The sequence below is a fragment of the Sciurus vulgaris genome (genome assembly GCF_902686455.1).
Source record: "Sciurus vulgaris genome assembly, chromosome: 13".
NCBI lineage: Eukaryota > Metazoa > Chordata > Mammalia > Rodentia > Sciuridae > Sciurus > Sciurus vulgaris.
Window position 1 is genome coordinate 17825577 of NC_136474.1, and position 21089 is coordinate 17846665.

A 21089-nucleotide genomic window follows, 5' to 3' on the forward strand; every position below is an offset into this window, starting at 1 on the left:
ACACTCCCCTTTGTCCCCAGTTCTACTAGTCTAAATTTCCCAACCACTCTTTTATTAAAATGGGGTAACATCTCTTTTCTGGGTGGGCAGTAAGTACTAGACTTATCTTTAGTGACTAAGACACTGTCCATGTACTTTTAAGGTTTTCCCTCCATTGTTAAGTTTTCGTATGTGAATTACCTGATGTTGACATTCCACAGCATTAGGGAGTGGAGAGTGTCAATGACAAATTTCACCAAAGACATCATTGTTCCACGTCCTCACCGTGTCCCTTTTTCCTACACTGCAGATGGAAGAGTACCCGGCTGAAGGGGCCACGGTGCCAGGATTATTGTGTTGGATGATCTTCCTCTTCCTCCAGAAGCCTGACTTTAATGAAGGAATAAACTTGGGTCCTGCTGACCAGTAATAGCAGTTTGGGTCTGCTTGTCACTGACATGCCCTGAGGGACCCTCAGCTGATACTGTAAGACCCCCAAAAAGGAGACCCCAACTCTGTCCCATGGATGGACGGCAACCCCAATCAACCGCAGGAGGCGTCACTTGATGCAAACCGCAAGAGGTGTTTATTCCAGCGCGCTGGGACCCAACTCGTGACTCACATAGGAGTCGAGGAGTCGAATCCCTAGCAGAAAATCTTACAAGTTTATAAAGGCAGAAACCACACATAGGGAGGGGTCGCACACAGAAGGGAAAAGGGGAACAAAGCCACTGGGAAATTCCAAAGGGGGTCTGGGTTTGCTGATAACATCCTATATATCTTAACTGTCTGAGCACTATCTTGTTCAATTTACCCTTTTACTCTCTGTTTGGGGCTGTTTCCTGGAACAGCTTTAAGGGCTTTGTTCCCATCACTGGGAGGGAGACCTTAGGGAGTTGAGATAAAACAGCTTAAAAAAATGTCCATTCTTTCAATACGAGTTATGATCATGACTTCTGTGAAAAGTGACAAGTGGGTATGTATCAGAAAAGTCACACAGGAGAACCCTGACACCATCCTGGATAACTAGCAGCCACAACTGCTCTTTATGACTCATCAGGTGATCACGGGATGGGTCTGATGTTTCCTCACGGTTCCATTCAGGTCCTGTACATTGTGCAGCAACACAACAGAAATGTGAGCAATCACTGCACTGGACCGGTGGGCACGAGGTTAGCCAGTCCCCCGTGTTGATATTACATTGGATCACTTGGTGGACAGTGTCATAGTCTAGATGAAGTCCATTCAGATTGGTCCTATGTCCTTTTATCATGTCTCTGATATTTTGCCTTTTATAAAAATACTTTGATATTTTGTCTTTTTATATTTGATTTGATCTTGATGTTTAATAAATCTACTTTCATAAATCTTTTTTGCAGGGGGGGGTCAGGGGGCATTTGACCACTGAGCCACATCCCCAGCCCTATTTTGTATTTTTATTTAGAGACAGGGTCTCACTGAGTTGCTTAGGGCCTTGCTTTTGTTAAGGCTGGCAATTCTCCCGCCTCTGCCTCTGAGCTGCTGGGATTATAGGTGTGCACTGCTATGCCTGGCTGTAAATCTACTTTTATACAATAAGTTCTTTAATAATTTTCCACCAAATTTTGAATTGTTTCTTAAAATATTTTGAATTTTAAGGGCTGGGGAGATAGCTCAGTTGGTAGAGTGCTTGTCTTGCGTGCACAAGGCCCTGGGTATATATATATATATATATATATATATATATATATATATATATATTTAGAATTTTAAGTCTCCCCACACTAAAGTTTCCTAAGATTCTCAATGGAATTGCATTTGATTTTATCTCAGTTAGGTGAACATAAGGTGCCTGAAGATGTGTGGGTTTATTTCTGGGATCTCCATTCTTTTCCATTGGTCTGTGTGTATCAGTTTTTATGTAAATACCTTGCTGTTTTTGTTACTATGACTTAGTAGTATGCCTTAAAATCAGGGATTGTAATGTCTCAAGCTTTGTGCTTTTCACTCAAGACTACTTCAGCTATTTGGAATATTTTGCGTTTCCAGAAGAATTTTAGGATTATATATTCAAGTTCTGTGAAGAATGTTATTTTGATGTGAATTGCACTGAATGTGTAGATCACTTCTGCAGCATGGACATTTTAACAATATTAATTCTTCCAATCCATGAACATAGGAGGTCTTTCCATTTTTTGGTGTGTCTTCAATTTCTTTCATTAATGTTTTGCAATTCTCACTGTAGAAATCTTTCACTTCCTTGGTTAAATTTATTCCTACGTACACTGTATTACACTAGGTATTGAATCCAAGGTACCATGCATACATGCTAGGCAAGTGTTCTAACACTGAGCTACATTCTAGTCCTTTCTATATTTTATTTTGAGACAGGGTGTATGTTGCTGGACTTTAACTTGCCATTCTCCTGCTTCAAGACTCCCAAGCAGCTAGGATTTCATGCATGCACGTCCATACCTGACCTTTACTGTTTTTCCCTAGTGATTGTGAATGAAATTGCTTTCCTTTCTTTTTTGGCAAATTTGTTGTTGGTGTATAGAAAAGCTACTGATTTTTGTATGTTGGTTTCGTATCCTGCTGCTTTATTCACTTATCAGTTCTAATAATCTGGTGAAGACTTTTTAAATATAGAATCTTATCAGTTGCAAGCAGGGATAACTGGACTTGCTCCCTCTACTTGTGTCTTTTCCTTCTCTTTGACTAATGGCTCTAGGTAAAACGTCTGCTGCTGTGCTGAATGACAGCAGTGAGAGTGGGCATGTGTGTTGCTATAGTGCAGATCTTAAATGTCCCCCAGAGGTCCACATGTTAAGGGTTTGATCCCCAGCCTGTGTGCTACTGGGGCCTAGTTGTGGGAAGGCACCCTGAAGGGCTACTGGGACCTTGGCCACCCCTTCTCATTCTTTGCTTCCCAGCTGCCATAAGGTGAACAGATGTCCACTATGCATCCCCCAAAATTCACTGTATGGCCACAGGCATAAAAGGATGGGTCTAGGTGATCATGGGTAAAACTTATGAGCCAAAACAAATCTTTTCTCCTTTAAATGAATTTGTATCAGGTACTTGTCACAGCAACAGAAAGCTAACATACTTGTCTTGCTCCTGATCTTACAGTTTTTCTTCATTCAGAATGATGTTGTCAGTGGTTTTGTTTTATACAGCTTTTATTATGTGGAGGTGAGTCTTGTTATACCCAGTTACTGTAGGTTTTTATCATGAAGGGATGTTAAATTTTATCAAATGCCTTATCACAACTTTTAGGATGATTGTATGATTTTTATCCTTCATTCTATGGATGTGATATATATCATTTATTGATATATATGTGGAACTTTTCTTGTATCCCTGGGATGAAACCAATGTGATTAAAGTAAATAAAATGTTGATATGCTGTTGAAGTAGATTTGCTAGTATTTTGTTGAGAATTTTTGCATCTATGTCCATCAGGGCAAGTGGCCTATGCTTTTCATTTTCTGTTGTGATCTTGTTTGATTTTGGTAACAGGGTAATGCTGGCCTTACAGAATCAATTTGGAAGTGTTTTTTCCCTTTCGGTTTTATTAACTACTTTGAGAAGCACTGGTGTTTCTCCTTGAAAAGTTTGGTACAATTCAGCAGTGAAGCCATTTGGTCCTGTGCTTTTCTTGGTTGGAAGACCTTTATTATTTTTTTTTTTTTGGTTATTGATTCAGTCTTACTACTTGTTATTGGTCTACCTGGGCTTTTTAAATGTCCTCATGGTTCAATGTTGATGGATCCAGAAATTTGTCCATTTCTTCTAGGTTCTCCAATTTGTTAGCAAATAGTTTTAAAAATAATAATCACTAATAATCTTTTGTATTTCTGTGGCATCAGTTGTAACACATTTTTTCAACTCAATTTTATGTGGGTTTTTTTTCCTTTGATAATCTAGCTTAAGATTTTTCAATTTTGTTAATCATTTCAAAGACCCAATTTTTTTTGTTTCATTGATTTTTCTCTTTTCAGTCTCTATCTTGTTTATTTCTTTCCTTCTAATTTTGAGATTGGGTTGGTTCTTGCTTTGTGAGGTTCATAAGAGGTATCATTAGGTGTATTTCAAACCTTCCTATTTTTTGATGCAGGCTATAAATTTCTCCTTAGTACTGCTTTGGCCACATTCTCCCAAGAATCTTCATTTGCTTTGAAAAAAATTTTAACTTGCCTTCCGACCCAGTTAAAAATCATGTTGTTCGGTCTCCACATATTTGTAGTTTCTAAAATTTTTTGTTGATTTCTAGTTTTATTATTGTGATCAGAAAAGATACAGGATATTTTGCTTAAAATTTCTGTTTTTTACAGCCTACTCTATGTTCTATTAAAGAGAAAGGTGCATGTGCTGATGCAAGTAATGTTTATTCTGCAGCTGTACAGTGGACTGTTCTCTAAATCTATTCGATCTACAGTAGTTTAATTCATATCTCTTCATTGATACTTTTGGATGAGTTGTCCATTGATGAAAGTGGGTGATGAAATCTCCCCTTAGCATTGTATTAGAGATTCTCCAATTCACTCTAATAGTGCTTGTTGTATAAAATTGTTGTAACTTCTTACTGAATTGATTTAGTTATAATATAGTAACCTTCTTTTGTCTTGTTAGTTTTTGTCTTAAAATGTTTTGTCAGATGTGAATGTAGCTACTCCTGCTTGTTTTGTTTATATTTGCTTGTAATATCATTTTCCATCCTTTTATACTGTGTCTTTACTGGTGAAGTAAGTTTCTTGTAGGCAGCATATTGTTGAGTCTTGTTTTTATAACCTTTGAGTCAATCTGTATCCTTTAAGTGGAGACTTTAGTTTGTTTACATTCATGATTATTGACAAGTCATGATCTATTCTGGTCACTTTATTTTCTTCTAGTTGTTTTGAATATTCTCTTTTCCTCTCTTGGTTATGTCTGTGGTTTGTTGGCTTACTGTACCGATGTTTGATTTTTTTCTATTTCTTTTGTGAATCTACTCTTCTATTTGAATTTATACTTTTGCATGCCTTCATGATGGTGGTTATCTTTCATTTCTGGATGTAGGACTCCCTTAAACACTTTTTGTAAGGCTGGTCTGCTGTTCATGAATTCCATTTTTGCTTGTTCTGGCAAGTTGTTTCTCAATCCTTTCTGAAGGATTGCCTTGCTGGGTATAGTAATGTTAGTTGGCAATTATTTTCCTTCAGTACTTGAAATATGCTGCTGCATTGCCTCCTGGTTTCTAGGTTTTGTGCTGAGAAATCCTCTGTTAGTCTAATGGCAATAACCTTAAATGCAATTTGAGGTTTTCTCTAGATTTAAAAAAATCTTTATGTGTACATATATTTTGTATCATGGATTGAACTCAGGGGTGCTGAGTCACATTCTCAGTCCTTTATATTTATTTTGAAACAGGGTCTAAGTTGCTGAGACTGGCCCCACACTTGGAATCCTCCCCTCAGCCTCCTGAGCTGCTGGGATTGCAGGTGTGCACCACTATGTCTGTTTGTATTGTATGCTTTTACTGTATTAAAAAATACAGCATTTTGGAATGGGGTTGTGGCCCAGTGGTAGAGCACTTATCTTGCATGTGTGAGGTCCTGGGTTCAATTCTCAGCACCACATATAAATAAATGAATAAAATAAAGGTCTATCAACATCTAAAACATTTTTTTTTAAATACGGCATTTTACTACATAATGTACAAGTTTTTAACGAGCATTTGAAAAATAGGGTACTTGAAAAATACAGTGAGCAATGAGCACGTTATCATTTGTTTAAAATGAAGAACTAAAATTCTCTTGATTTGCAGCTAAAGGCATGAGATTAGTCTCCAACTTCTTTTGCTTTTGGAGAAGGTCCTGACTCAGTTCCAAAGTCCCTTAAGGACTGCTTGCTGTCAATCCCTATTTTTCAACAATTTAGAATTGAGAAGTGGATCCTTGACATAGTGATCAGAGTCTAGGTCATAATTTTGAGAATTCTGGTATTGAGGCTCCCCAAATGGTGCATCTGGATCAAGGTAACAGATCTCATTTGTTCAGACACAGGGAATAAAATGGGTTGGTTGAGACATCCAGCTGATAATTGTTTGACCCCTCTTGAGATCAGATTCTCCTTCACAGCTGCTGTTTTTGAGTGGTAAGTAGAATGTATTAGTCTGGGTTTGCTGGGTTCTGTTTTTCACTGCTGGAACTAGTGATGATTGAAAACTTTCCTTCTTCAGTGAATTTCCAGAAGTTCTTCCTTTTTGACTAGATGTCACCTGCTCTGTGATTGCTTCTTGTTGAGATGAATGAACTTCTGATGAAGTGCCTCTATTGAGAGAGAGGTGTTCAGGATAATTTCTCTCTACCAAATGAAGTAGTTCCATCTGCCTTCTTCCTTTTTTTCTTCTCTCCACCTTTGAAGCTGTATGGCATACATTTTTGATGCTGGAACATACTTTTTGAGAGGCTTATTTATGTTCCATACAGGCCTTCTAGGACATCTCTTATGTGCTTTGTTTCTCTGGTTTTATTAACTCATTACACTGATCATTATACAAACTTTTCTTTTTCTAAGTTGGCTTTATCCTTATCTAATTCTTGCTTGTCTGTCTTAAATTGTGCATTTAATCCTGCAGAAATCTCAAGAGATGAACAACTTCTGATTTCCCTCCCCTTGACATATTCACAGTATGATCCTGCATTGGTGAGTATGCCGGTAGCTAAGTCATCTGTCTGCACCCAGTATCCTTCTGGGGAGTAATAGAATTGACTATTTTATCACTGTTATCATAAAATTGTTCACTTTATCACTAGCTTCATCTGAGTCATGACTTGATTTCAAAATGTTAATGGTTGCATTATGGTCCATTTGCAATGTATTAATGCCAAAATTTTTCATCAATCTAGAAGTGTCATGTCCCCTTTGAGCCAATTCTCAGATTCTTTGTTCTTGCTTTAGTCTCTGTGCCAGCTGCTGTGCTCTCTGTGTTGTTTGGAATAACTCATTCGTCTTGAGTCATAATTTCTTCTTTTTATTTTAAGTATGTCTTCATATTGTTTCTGCATCTTCTCATTCCCATGCTAAGCAATGCCTTCCCTCTTGTTCTTCCGTCTCTGCTCTCCTTTCAGCTTCTTCTTCCTGTGCTTTTCTTCTACATGAGCAGTGATTGCTTTCTGATGTTTCTGTCACCATCTGTCCCATTCCTCAATCTGTGCTGGGTCCAAGAGAGCAGTCTTAGGACGAAGGAAGTTTGTTTTCTGATTGTTTGCCTCAGTCACTTCCCCAGTGGGTTTTGCTGTGTGCTCCTCTTCTGAAGGTTCAAACTGGCTTCCAGTTGTAGATGTATATACACTCGTGACATCAGCCAGCTCCTGAGTGTCAGCAGACACAGAAGTACTCTGGTTGTTTGTGTGCTGAGAGGACAGCTGAGATTGAGAACCAGGATGGCTCTTTAGTGAATCCAAATGCAAAGGCCATCTGTCATGTTCCTCACCCTTTGAAAATATAATTTTCCCTCTGTTTTTCTCTGCTGGCCATCTTCTACTTGTTTATTCAACTCTTCATTTTCTCTGTTTTTTTTTTTTTGTTTTGTTTTTTGTTTTTTTTGGAGGAGGGTGGTGCAGGGGATTGAATTCCGGGCCTTGTGCTTAGGAGGCAAGCACTCTACTGACTGAGCTATCTCTCCAGCCCCCTCTCTTCTTGTTTCACAGCACCAAAAGGATTCTGCAGCAGCACTGCTTCCTTAGACTGGTCTGGAATTTGAAGTTTGCCTCATATTAGTTTATCACTTCCTGATTTTTCCAAGGATTTTTCTACTTTTGTAAGTTTCTTTTTCTTTCTTCTTTAAAGCAAGTTGTTCATCTGTAAATAATGTCTTTATTGTCTGAATTGGCTATTTCAAGAAACCTGCCTTCAAATTCATTTATTTATTTATTTTTTCTCCTGCTTGATCTAGTCTGTTGTTAAGGCTTTGAGTTCATTTCTAAGATGTTTGTTTCTTTTTCAAAAATCTTGATCTTTGATTTTCTCATTCATATCCTGCATTCTGTCCCTAAATAACTGCTTATCTATTTTTTATTGCTTTAAGTTTTCACAGTAATTGTTCTCAATGGAATTTTAAATTTTTTGTTATGCTGGGGATTGCCCTGGGCCTCGTGTATGCTAAGAAAATGCCCTACCACACTTAACTACATTCCCAACCCTCAAATTCTGATTTTGTCCATTTTGACCTCTTTGGAATCTGTTGCTGGAATTTTGAAGGTTACCGTCTTAAAGTTTGGTGAGATTTCTGCCTATCTGGTGGATCAGCTCTACCAGTTTTGTGGTGCAGTATTCTTAGAAAGTAGCTTTTCTGAAGGTGTCATTCAATGATGGTTTTGATTCAAGCTGGGTATCTTCCTATAGCTTTTTTGGCCGTGATTGAAGACTTTAGAAACAGTGCATACCATGGCAATCAAAAGACCCAGTGTCTCTGCAGGTTATACAGGAACACTAGTAATCTGGGCATGTAACCTGCAGACAGCAGTGGGTGTGGGATGCTCACTGCATAGCTACATATATGGTAGTGGTAGCCAGTGGGGTTTTATTGCTACACGTCCTGGGTGGGCAAGGAAAAGGGATCCTACGGGAGGGGTGGGCTGGCTGTGAAGTAATCACTATGAAATTTATTTATCATAAACACAGTACACAGAATTATCTTTGTAAATGGGAGTGTGACAGGTTGAGCCATTTGGGTCTTGCTCTAATAAAATGCAGGAGCCCATGTTTTCTTTATTTATAGTGGTACAGATCACAGGGGGTACCAGGAGGAACTTCTTCTGTAAGAAACAGGATGGGGTGGAGATAAGCAGGTAATTTTGCTCTAGTGAGTTATTCCCACCCCCAGGACCTGCAAATCCCAGTAATGAACCAACTGCATGGAAACCACATACTCCAGGCAATCTGGAACAATCTTTCATAATTACTGGTTCCTGAGAGCTAGATTCCCATGTCTAATGGCTCTACCAAGCCTGGTTTTATTTGCAGGCCACAGATTGTGTCTCACATTTTTTCCTTTTTCATTTTTTAAGTGTAAATAAATGATGGGCAGCTACTTTGAGGTCCTGGATCTTGGTCCTGAGGGTATGGCAACCTGTTATCATAGTACGAAAAAGAATTAGTAGTAAACATATTCTAATAATATACTATGCAGAATGTTTCAACATATTTCTAGGATTAAAGCCATTCAATTTATGAAGTATGTGATCAACTAGAGATGCAGATAGTTAGGTTGTATCTTCTACAAGCTACAAGATATTTATTGTCTCTTTTCTCTTAACTCTTACATTTCCAGTAATTAAAGTGTAAGGAGATTAAACACAGGCTTGCAGGAGCCCTCTCTGTAATTTCTGCCTACAAAGTCAGGCATAGGGCCGTCTGTATAGTGGAGAAGATCTGAGGCGGCAATTAAACGCTAAAGGTCTATCTGAATACCACCTTCGCGGAAAGTCAGAATATTAGTAACTAAAGGTTATGGCATCCTTATATAGTTGTCTTTTATCAAATCTTTTGAGACCAATCCAAAATATAGCCACCATTTCTAGAAATTTTATGTTGTACTGGTAAGACATTTGCATAGTCCATCTATTTAGGAACTGTGCCAAATTCTATTGCAGAGCCATTAAGGTAATGAAGTATTGGATTGGTGGATGTTCTGCAGAAATGACTGACTTGTTATGACAAAGTCCCATGTTAGTGACTGACAAGACATATGATCTTAAGTCCCATGGGTCAGTATGAATGGCTGGTCTATGTGCCCCATTTGCTGCCTTTTCCTCAAAGGTTACCTTTAGACAGCCAGAATGTTTATAATGGGACCAGCATATAGGTAAGTTTCCACTGTACCCAGTATAATTAAATACAGTCGCATGGATGGGTATAAAGTGAGTATCTGTAAAACTTCCCATCATATGAGTATCATTAGTAAGTACTGGAACTGATTTTCCAGTGCATATCACTGGGTGTAATAAACGAGGATCTGGGAAGTAGGTCCAGTAAGTTTCCCCATGGACTCCACTTACTTGACAGCTCAATACAGTTAGCATGACCACTAATATTGTGGTTGGAGACTTAATTCCTCTTTGAACCATCCCTTGAGCCTGTTGCGTTAGATTCTTCAGTTGGCTCCATGATGGTAGGTTGGGTGTTTGGTTCCTTCGGTTCTTCCTCTTCCTTCTCCTCTGTTAACTGCTAGTTCACCTGGGGGTTAGGATTGACATCTCTGGTTCTATCTTCAGTCCTCTGAATTTTGGCTTCAGGTACTTCATGTTTGATGGCATGTTCAGGTACCCAAGTAGGACAAACTGCACCTTCTGGGAAAGTACAAGCATGGTATTTACCCCACATTATTACTGGATCTGGTTCTTTCCACTGTCCTGTTTATAAAGCTTTCCACTGAACTAGGTCCGATAGACCTGTTGCAGTGGAAGACGTATGTCTCTCGTCTGTGGTGTGACTTTCAGAATCACAATTTAAAAAAAATTTAAAACAAACACAGCATGAGTAAGGTTATTTTGTGGGGTTTTATTTTCCCCTTTTTGTTTTTGTATTTGTAGCTTAATAGATAATGGCTTGACTTGAAGATTATAAGGAATGCCTGTTTTGTGTCAATACAAAATTGGTGATGAAACTGTTGAAAAGAATGAGCATAGGGCTGGGGAGATAGCTCAGTCGGTAGAGTGCTTGCCTTGCAAGCAGGAGGCCCTGGGTTTGATCCCCAGTACCACAAAAAAAAAAAAAAAAAAAAAAAAAAAAAAAGCTTAATATAGTAAAAGTGATTAGGCAATGAGAAATAACATGTTGAGTATCTTTTATATGAGTGGTGGCAAAGATAAATTGAGAATATGTATCAATAATAACATGAACATACAAATTTTGCCAAACTGATTAGGTAGCAGACTGTGGGGATTAACCCGTTGGTGAAGATGGAATATGTACAACACATTGTGGACACTGGAGAATAATTTGATGAGCCTGTTCCTAAGTAATCTAAAATTTTTTAATGTAATCTAGAAGCATTCTGATGATGTAAAGAATGTGAGGCTTCCACACAATCATATATAAAGATATTTGTTGACAAACAGCAACAAGTTTATTGATAGTATTACTTGATGCCAAAGGACCGGGCAGATTAGAATGTGCTCTGATATGACCAATGAAACGAGGATAGTGACTCATTTGAACTGTCTTTTCTAAAGTATGGAACAAATGGAATAATTTTTTTGATGGTGTATTTCCAATAGTAGCTGTTTCAATGTTTAGCAGCTCCAACAGTATAGGCACTATCACTATAAATATTAACTGGCTCATTAGTAAAATAAAGTAAAGCACAAATGAGAGCTTGAGTTTTTGTTTGTTGTGCAGAAGTATATGATGTCTGGATTATCTCCATATGAGCATGGCTATAAAAACCTGCTTTCCTTGAACTTGAGCCATCAGTAAATACTGTCACTGCTTTGGCTATTGGCTGAGCATGTACAATTTTTAAGAAAAATAAATGAGGTTACAAGAGCAAATTGAACAATCTTATCATGAGGATAATGACTTTCTTGACCAGGAAAATTGGCAAGAGTTATTTGCCAAGTATTGGAAGATTGCCAGAGCCAAGTATGCTGTTGGGTACAAAAAGAGGTTACAATAGAGGGCTCTGACCCAACCAGTTGTAAGACTCGTGTCCTATCTTTAATAACTAATTGAGCAATAAGATCATGAAATGGAGCTAAAGGTCTTTGAGGAGAGTGAGCTAGGTGACGCCACTCAATAACTCCTAGAGACTGCCATGCTGCTCCTGTGGGGTATGAGTAGGAGGAAATGTTAACAAATATGTAGATTCTTGTGGATTAATTCTGGTAAGCTGTGTGGTCTTAATGGCAGTTTCAACCTTTGTCAAGGCAGCCCTTGCCTCTGCTGTAAGCTGGTGAGAAGTTGGAAAAGGATCCCCCTGTAAAATGTGAAATAAAGGACTCAAATCTGCAGTGGATAATTTTAAGCTTGGCCATAGCCAGTTAATATCACCCAGTAGTTTTTGAAAGTCATTAAGAGTGTAGACCATCAGCTCTGATCTGTAGATCTCTGATCTGGGTGAATTGTGCACCCTTGGATTAAATTGCCCAAATATCAATAAGTGGAGGCCTTTTGTACTTTCTCAGGTGCTATACATAAACCCATTGCAGAAAGTTTCCAATTGAGAAAAAAACCTTTAAGAGCATATCTGAATTAGCATGAGCCGAAAGAATACTGTCCATATATATGAATCGTATATGCATCAGTGAACTGTGCTCGTACTGGAGTGATGGCTTGTGCTACAAAAGTCTGACGTAATGTGGGCTACTGGCCACACCTTGAGGTAGCACTTTCCAGCAAAATCTCTTCACAAGTTCTTTAGTTGTAGCCGGGATGCTGAAAGCAAATCTTTTACGATCATCTGGATGTAATGGTATAGTGAAAAGAACAATCTTTTAAATCTATGACTATTAATTGATAATCAAGAGGGATAGCTATAGGAGAAGTCCAGATGGCAAAGCCCCCATTGATTCCATAGATAATGATCATTTAAAAATAGTTCTTTATTAGATTCCTGGTTTATTATCTTAGTGATATTTGTCGTATCCAAAGTCAATATGAATCTCAGCAAGAAATGTTGTTTTCTGAGTAAGTGTGTATACAGCCATCAGTGTGGACTACAGTCCCAGCGAACAGATGTTTCTGGACACTAGAGAGCAGAAGTACACAGGGAAAAGGAACAAGAACCCATTAGGGGCAGAGAATGATGCTGACTGCCTGCAGCACACAGCACAGTCTGTATCTCACTGCTGATATTTGTGTGTACAACCTAGGGCCTCAAATTAAAAATATGTATAGCTATATTCCAAACAAAATTTGGAAGAATGCCATTTTGACAGTTCAGACTATAGAAAAATGTATCTCCAGAGGAAGGTGTATGAACAAAGACATTTTAGCATTAATACCAGAGCGAGAATTCCTCCATGTTAGAAGCTGGGTACCTCTGGAGCCGGACAGCACTCTGGAGAAATGTCTGTTAAAATCACATGTGGTCCTTTCAGAGTCAGAGTAAAAAATCTTAAAGCCTTTCTGCACAGATGCCACCAGAAACTGGCATACCCTACTGTCAACCACTCAGCTGACTAGCAGGGCATTTAATGATCACCCTGGAATCTCTCATTCAGCAGGAAGGTGTTAAATTCAACAATGGCTAGCCCTTTTCTCAGTAATTAGTGGGTGTCTCAGGTGAGAAAAGCAGTTCACTTTCAGATACTTCCCTTTCCTCTGAAAATGGAAAATGCACATTCAGCTGGCACAAGAGGCAGCAATTACGATAAGCTGAAATGACCAATACTGTGTCTACCTTCTTTATTTCAGACTTCACCTGCTCATTGCTTGACCTCTTGAGGGCTGACAAGGGATGTCAATGAAAATGTAAGGTATATAAAACAGGAGAGACCAACAAAACAAAACAAAACAAAACAAACGAACAAACAAACCAACTCTAGTTATCAGTGTTTCCGTATCTGGAATCCTGAAATTTAGCTAAAGACTGTTATTACTTTGGAAAACAAAATGCTGCAGAAAGGATTCTTGTTTTCGTTTGTTTGTTCTTTCCACAAAGCCAGAGTGCTGGGGACTTGAACCCGGGCCTCCCACATGAGAGGCAGGCACTCTACAAGATGGGCTACATGGCCTACAGGAATCTTGTTTTCAAATCAAGGAGTGATTGTACATTCCAGGTTTAGTTCACTGGCTGTTTATGGAGATCTAGTCTAGAATTAACTTCCCTTTGATTTTTCCCTGTTTGCCTTACATTCTTAAACTGAAAAAAAAAAAAAAAAAAAAAAAAAAAAAACCAAAAACAAAAAACCACAAAAAAGCAAACAAACAACCAAAATTAAAAACAAAACGGGTTTACCTAGTAAGAAACCTGAAAAGGGTTTGAGCTGGAAAAGCTGCTCTAATGTAGGACTAGGAAGATGTAACAGAACTATTTCTTTTTATCAAAAATTTGGCTCTTCCCAGCCCAAATTTAGGTCTGAGTAGAGGGCTGGTGATGGGATTTAAGGTCTCTCCAGCAGGGAGACTGTAAGACAGTGGCACCAGTGGCCAGCTGCCCCAGAGAGCTCATTTTAGGGACAAAGAGGAGCAGCAGAGATACTGCAGCTCTGGATCAAGATGGGCCAATAAGAAGTGTAATGCAGTTGCCCCAAACTGTGAGTGACAATGGTGGTCTAACATCACAGACTTCATTTTCTGCAAGGGTCAAGCCTGTCCGGCCATAACTGTTGGGGAAGGGGTGACTGCATACTTCCTGATTTGGGTGTTGGCCAGCAACTATATCGAATCTGTAACAGGCAAAAGAGCCTTATCTGGAGCTTAGGAATTTTAATGTAGAAACGCGTTTGAGTGAAACCAAGAGGGTTCTGAATAAGGAACAAAGGGCTGAGGTTTAGGAAGGCAGAAATCAATTACCCAAATTGTTCTGAAAGACATGGTTGGTGCAAGCAAGGTAAGTGCATGAGGCTCTCAGTCCAGCACAGTTCTGAAAGGTTGGGCAACCTGCAGCTACAAGCGTAGATAGCCGAGAATCAGTATAGGTATAGCTCGTCAGATGATCTCTAGGCTCTAGAATGCTTTCTTTGACCAAACTGATTCCATATTAGGTAGAAGTTTCTATGATTTTACAGGGGAGAGGAAGGCTGGGGAGTGGGGGAAGCCCACCTGCACAGCACTTTAACACACCGTTTTAAACATGGACACGTGCCTTCTGTAAGCCAACAGTGGCAGCGTGCATCAGTGGTCCCTGAGTAGTCTGGGGTAGCATCACTATGAGCAGTAAGGCCAGTAGGACAGCAGTATCAAGGAGGGGACTGAGACTCTGCCATACATCAGAGGGAGGAGGCAGCAGGTTAGGATGCACAAGGTGGAACTCTGCTGGGGAGGGGTGGTCATGGCACAGGATGTGCCCTGTTTCTCATTTGCTGCAGCCGGGAGTCTGCAGATAGCACAGTGCTAGGGGAAGAAGTCTTCAGCTCACCTCCTTACCCAGGGCAGAAAGTCCTGCAACCTCTCCCTCTCTTTACCCCAACCCAGCTACTTGTCTACGTTGCTATGGTCCTTGTACCCCCAGGCAACAGACTTAGGTGAGTGGAAGGAAGGGACAGAGGTATAGGGAAGAGAGATGGAGCCAGGAGGATGAAATTAATCAAGAAAACAGAAATCTCCATGCTAGTAGGAATGAAGGAGCAAGACCTGGCCAGAGAAGCACTGGTGCCTGTTTGTTCATGAGAGAGACAGGGGTTGGGGGAGAGAGAGGAGCGAGGAGAGAGGAGAGGGGAGAGGGGAGAGGGGAGAGAAGGAGAGATGAGAGAGGAGAGAAGGAGAGAGAGACTGACAGAAGAAAGAAATGAAGGAATAAGAACAGATTTGCTGAACTGGAGCCAAATGTTCCAGTGGCCAAGGCTACCCAACTTCTCTGGGGCTACTGAGTCAACTTGAGGGTAGTGGCTGTCCTCATCCCTGGAAGGAGCCCATGGCTTGCCCAACACCCTCGATCGACTCCCATGGCCTCTGTATGGGGACACTGCAGCAAGGTACGTGGTTCTTTCCTCAGAGTTCCCCCCAGAACACGCCACCTGTGCTTCCGGCTGCCTAGTCTCGCCCTCTAGAGGCAGTCACCACTGGTCAAACTTGAGCCCTACTTCACGCAGGCCTGTGGCTGCTCAGCTGCAGTTGTCCTCCCTGGCAATATGGGCCCAGGTTTCCCATGGGAACCAAGTCTTGGGAAGTAACTGCTGGAAATGGTGTTTCTCATGTGAATTGAGATCGTATTTCTCAATTTTTGCAGGTCTTGACAGGAATGTCCTCTATTATGAAATACCTTGTGGCTCTTATCCACGGAAGGACATGCGCATTTCCAGATAAAGGTGCAAGTAAACAGGAAATGTCAGCTGTCCTTTGTTTTCAGTGAGGAATAACCTTACTCTGCATAGCAGCATGTGCAATCTGTGATTCAGAGAAGGGGAAGGCTTCCCCCATGAGTATTATGGTGTCAAAAAAGTGGTCTTTTTGTGAGACACCTATCACAGGGCTCCCCACACTTAAATCTGTGGTATATAATTTGGCATATAATCCTTATACTTTGCTATATTAATAGCACTTGTAAGATTTCTCACCATGGAGAGTGTTTCTGATGTATTCTGAGGGTTAATCTCTGGTCAAATGTTCTCTTAAACTTACTACACTTGAAGGGTTTCTCCCTGTATGAATTCTGTGATTGCTAATGGCTGCCTTGGCATCCATTCTTTCCTCAATATGAATTCTCTGGTGCCTTCTGAGGGTTGATGTCCAGGCAAAGATTTTCCCACATGCATTACATTTAAAAGGTTTCTCTCCTATACGAGTTTTTCTGATGTTGAGTGAGATACAGTTTTCACCAGAAAGATTTTTCGCATTCATGACACTGATAAGTTTTAGCCCCTGTATGAATTCTCTGATGAGTAAGGATTGCTTTCTGTGTACTTTTCCCACACTCGTTACATTGAAATGGTCTCTCCCCTGTGTGAGTTTTCTGATGTTGAATGAGATGGTCCTTTCGCAAGAAGGATTTTTCACATTCATTACATTGGTAAGATCTCTCCCTACTCTTTGAGTTTTTTGATGCATTTTGAAGTTTGATTTCTAGCCAAAAGTTTCCCCACACTCACTACATTGACAGAGTTCCTCTCCTGTGTGGATCCTCTGCTCAGCTCTGAGGGCTGACGTGCAGACAAATCTTTTTCCACACTCATCACAGGGAAAGGCTTTCTCCCCTGTGTGAATTCTGCCCTGTGCCCTGAGGTGTGACTGCCAGTAGAAAGTCCTTCCACACTCAGTACCTTCAAATGGTTTCTCTCCTGTGTGGATCCTCTGACCCCTGAGGGCTGACTGGCAGACAAACATTTTCCCACATTCATCATACATGTACGGCTTCTCCACTGTGAAATCTTTACTGTGTGCTGAGGTGGGACTTCTGGGAGAAAGTTTTTCCACTTTCATTATATTTCTATGATTTCACTCCTGTGTGAGTTCTCTGATGTTCAGTGAGATGTCCTTTCTGACACATAGGATTTTCCAATTTCACTCCCCATGATCTACATTTGCAGGACAATTTAGTTGAACAAATTGGAGCTGTGTATAGCTAAAATGTACACCTTAAACTTCCTCTTTAGTCAATGTTTTATTTTTATTTATTTATTTATTTATTTATTTATTTATTGATTGTGCTGGAGATTGAACCCAGGGCCTTGTGCATGTAAGGCAAGCACTCTACCAACTGAGCTACATCCCCAGCCCAATGTTTTATTTTTGATGAGCATTATCTGTGTTTGTCTTCAATTCTCTTGTTCCTTTGGATCAAGTCATTACCTTTGTAATCTTCTAAAACTGAGAAAAAGTGAAAACATCTTATGAACCGTTTCAAGTAGGGTTCACAATGTAGCCTATGCTGCTTTTCATTCTTTGATTCTCAGATTCACAAAATCTGCCAAGTGTGATGATGCACACCTGTAATCCCTGTGACCTCAGGTGACTGAGGAAGGAGGATGGCTAAGGTCAAGGCCAGCCTCAGCAATTTCGTAAGACCCCAGCAACTCAGTGACACCCTGTCTCTAAATAAAAAATAACAAGGGCTGGAGACGTAGCTCAGTAATAAACCACCGCAGATTCCATCCCAGGTACCAAAAAACAAACAAGAAAATATAATCCACAAGTAAGTGTGGGGATACATGTGCCTCCAGCCTCCAGTCTTCTACCTTTATGCTTTTGATATAGGAAAAATGGGATAAGAAACTGGTAATGAATACATTCCTATATTTGGCATGTGACAGGTATTTTCCTAATGGGTGGATAAGGGTGAGAAAAAGGTAACAGTTTTTAAGTGTGGTGCTATGGTGTGAATAACCCCTACGCCAAATTTGTTTTGAAAACTAATCCCCACTGTGAGCTAATGAGAGTGGAGATGAGGCGGGACCTTTAAAAGGTTATCAGGTTCTTAACGCACTCATGTTGTCTTCTGAATCGATCCTCCAGTCCAGATACTCTGTGCCCCCCTGGGACGCTGCAGAGCCTCCCTCACCAGAAGCAGTTCCTTAAGCTGGAACTCATGAGTCTCCAAACTGTGACTGGAAACCTCATCAAAAAATGACCCAATTTATGATATTTAGTTATAGCATCAGAAAACAAGACTAAAGTTACTTCACGAAGGAGGAGTATCAGAGAATGGGACAAATACAAAGAAGAATATAAAAATTTTAAAAAGTAACAAGAAAAACTATAAGATAAATATATTCTTGAATAAGCCCAATAGGGCAATAGTCCGGTTTGAGAGCAAGTAAGTTACAGTCCAAGTTCTGAAATTTCCTAGACTATACTGGTAGAATACTCATCCAACGTGATATCCCTCTTTTCCATCTTTAACAGAAAGTTAAAATTTGTAACACCACCAAACTTCCTTATGATGAAATCAAGTTTATAGCTTAGCCTATAATGCATCCTCAGTTGTTTACTCAGCAAATAATAACCTGCCACTTCTGGCTCACCTCTTTACACATTTTAAAGCATGAAAACAACATATATCTGCGTATATATTTTAGGTATCGGGGTACCTGAGATTTCTTGAGATGAGAAAACACATCCAAAAAAAAACATGAATGGCTATGCAACCATCCCTATATACCCTGCCTGGATCCAACTTCTTCATGCTAAAGAGATCATCACTCTCTTAGTAATTTCAGATTTTCTTCAGTCTTACCACTAGCATATGAGTTCCTAAAACTATAGCTGAGTTTCACCTGTTTTTGACCTTTACCTAAATGTTACCATAAAAGCATACCTATATTTTTTGGCTTCCTTTGCTTAAAACTTTTTTACTGTACAAATTACTGTAAAAGCATTTATATGTCTGAATAATTCTCCCTTAAAATATACAACTATTTCTGTATTCTACAGCCGAAAAGCCTAATGTTTGGCAAGTATAAACAATATTGAGATTAATATTATGTTATGCTCTCTTGAGAATAAAATCTTACTCTTTTGGCTGGGTACAGGTTAGCAAAGGAACTGCATGGTTATAACAAATGCAAAACATTACCTTGATTAAACTATACCCTCCTGATTTCATAGTGTTTTTAAGAGTTTAATTTCCAGTCAGGGGATACATGGTCTCTCATAATCCACATTCCCACCAAGACTTGGCTTCATCAAACTTGTTATTCTTACCTGATATCGTATCTCTTATTTTACCTTATCTATCACTGACTATTTTTACACTCCATGAAAATGAACAAAATTGAAAATATTTACAAATTTGCTGTCCATTTTGAAAGTTCCTGATCAAAGTTTTCTGCTCACTTTTCAATTGGGTTGTCTACCTTTTCCCACACTGATTTAAAGAAGTTCTTTACCTTTTTAGGGAACTTACCTTTTCTAGGTTACTTCCACTATGTACTTACGTACTTATTGTACTTATTCTGCTACTCTGCGGTACATCTTTTATTCTCTTAAATGATGTCTTTGTTCTTTTAAACAAAGTTTTGTGTGCACCACTGCACTTGGCAGACAAGTTTTAAATTAATGGAGTGAAATTTATTAATTATTTTCCTTTAACTGGTTGTTTTTGTATCTTTGATCTTTTCAGAAAACGTTTGTGATACAAAGGTGTTCACGTGTACACTGACCATCTGGAGTCTAACTACCACACACAGTTCTGTCTGGTAAGTGATCAGCAACTCACCTGGGTCATTCTGGTTTGAAATCTCCTCCTCTGAGAACCAAGGTGCTTCTCCTTGCTCTAACTTGAGGATCACCTCTGGCTTGAAAATGCAGTACCCTATGAATAGGGAATAATTGAGGACTTAGGCCAGATATATGACCATTCTGGCTTCCAAAAGTAGAAGAAGGTACAGCTTCAGGAACAGCATCCTGAAGGTGCTCATGTGAATTCATCATTGGGAGCTGACAACACAGTCATTCTCTAGTCTTCATAAGGTTCAGTTCCTTCAAACTCCTGATGGAAATCCTCAACAACATGAGACGCTATAGGTGTTCACACTGCTTAGTAAGTGGAAAGGCAGTGCCTTCTCCATGGAGTGGCAAGGGCAGGTCAGGCTCATCTGCTCACTGTGGAGATGAGGTGGCTGTAGTTCTCCAGCATCACGTCTCTGTACAGGGTCCTCTGAGCAGGGCCCATGTGCTGCCACTCCTCCTGGCCGAGTTCCACAGTCACGTCCCTGAACGACAGTGACGCCTGAAACAGCACATTTTGTTTCATTTGTAAGTTCCAGAATTAGAAACAGACAAGGTCCATGAAAATAATTCTTACTGTTTACTTTAAAATCTTAAAACAAATGAATATAAATAATACATATAGTAAAAACATAATCATTAATTTGTGTTTATGAGTTAACAAATGAACTATCAATAGACATTAGCAACACTTTTTAAAAAAATTCATATTTCTATAGACAAAAAAGGTAAACAAACTTCCTATTAATTTTATCCCACACCCCAATACACTATGGTGGGCACATTCTGGAGCATGGATCAGCAAATTATGACATGTGTACCAAATCTGGTTTGCTTCTTTCTCTTTAATTTTTTCTTTTTTAGTTGTAGATGGACACGATACCTTTTTTCTATTTATTTATTTTTATGTGGTGCCTCATGTACTAAGCAGGTACCCTACCACTGAGCCACAACCCCAGTTCATGCTTCTTTCTTTAAATATTTTTTAGATGTTCATAGACCTTTATTTTATTCATTTATTCATATGTAGTACTGAGAATCAAACCCAGTGCCTCACACATGCTAGGCAAGTGCTCTACCACTGAACTCCAGCCCTAGCCCCTCATACTTCTCTCTTAATAAATATGGCTCCTTTTGTGTTGAAACACTGTACCGAGAAGTATCATCGGAGATGTTATGACTGTCAAAACTGAAAATATTTACTGCCTGACCCTTTACAGAAAAAATATCTGGCAACTGTGAATTAAATAAAAATAAAGAGGCCTGGCATTGTGGCTCAGTGGTTGAGCACTTGCCTGGCATGTGTGAGGTCCTGG

General features: G+C 39.5%; 1 pseudogene across 1 annotated transcript; it reads right to left on the reverse strand.

Annotated features, from left to right (window-relative positions):
• Positions 1 to 5693: 5693 nt before the first annotated feature.
• Positions 5694 to 20140, reverse strand: LOC306643010 (coiled-coil domain-containing protein 66-like; annotated as a pseudogene). The gene is made up of 2 exons (XR_013766859.1): positions 19763 to 20140; positions 5694 to 7316 (listed from the first exon to the last, which is right to left on the reverse strand). The product of XR_013766859.1 is annotated as a coiled-coil domain-containing protein 66-like (transcript).
• Between the last annotated feature and the right edge of the window lie 949 nt (positions 20141 to 21089).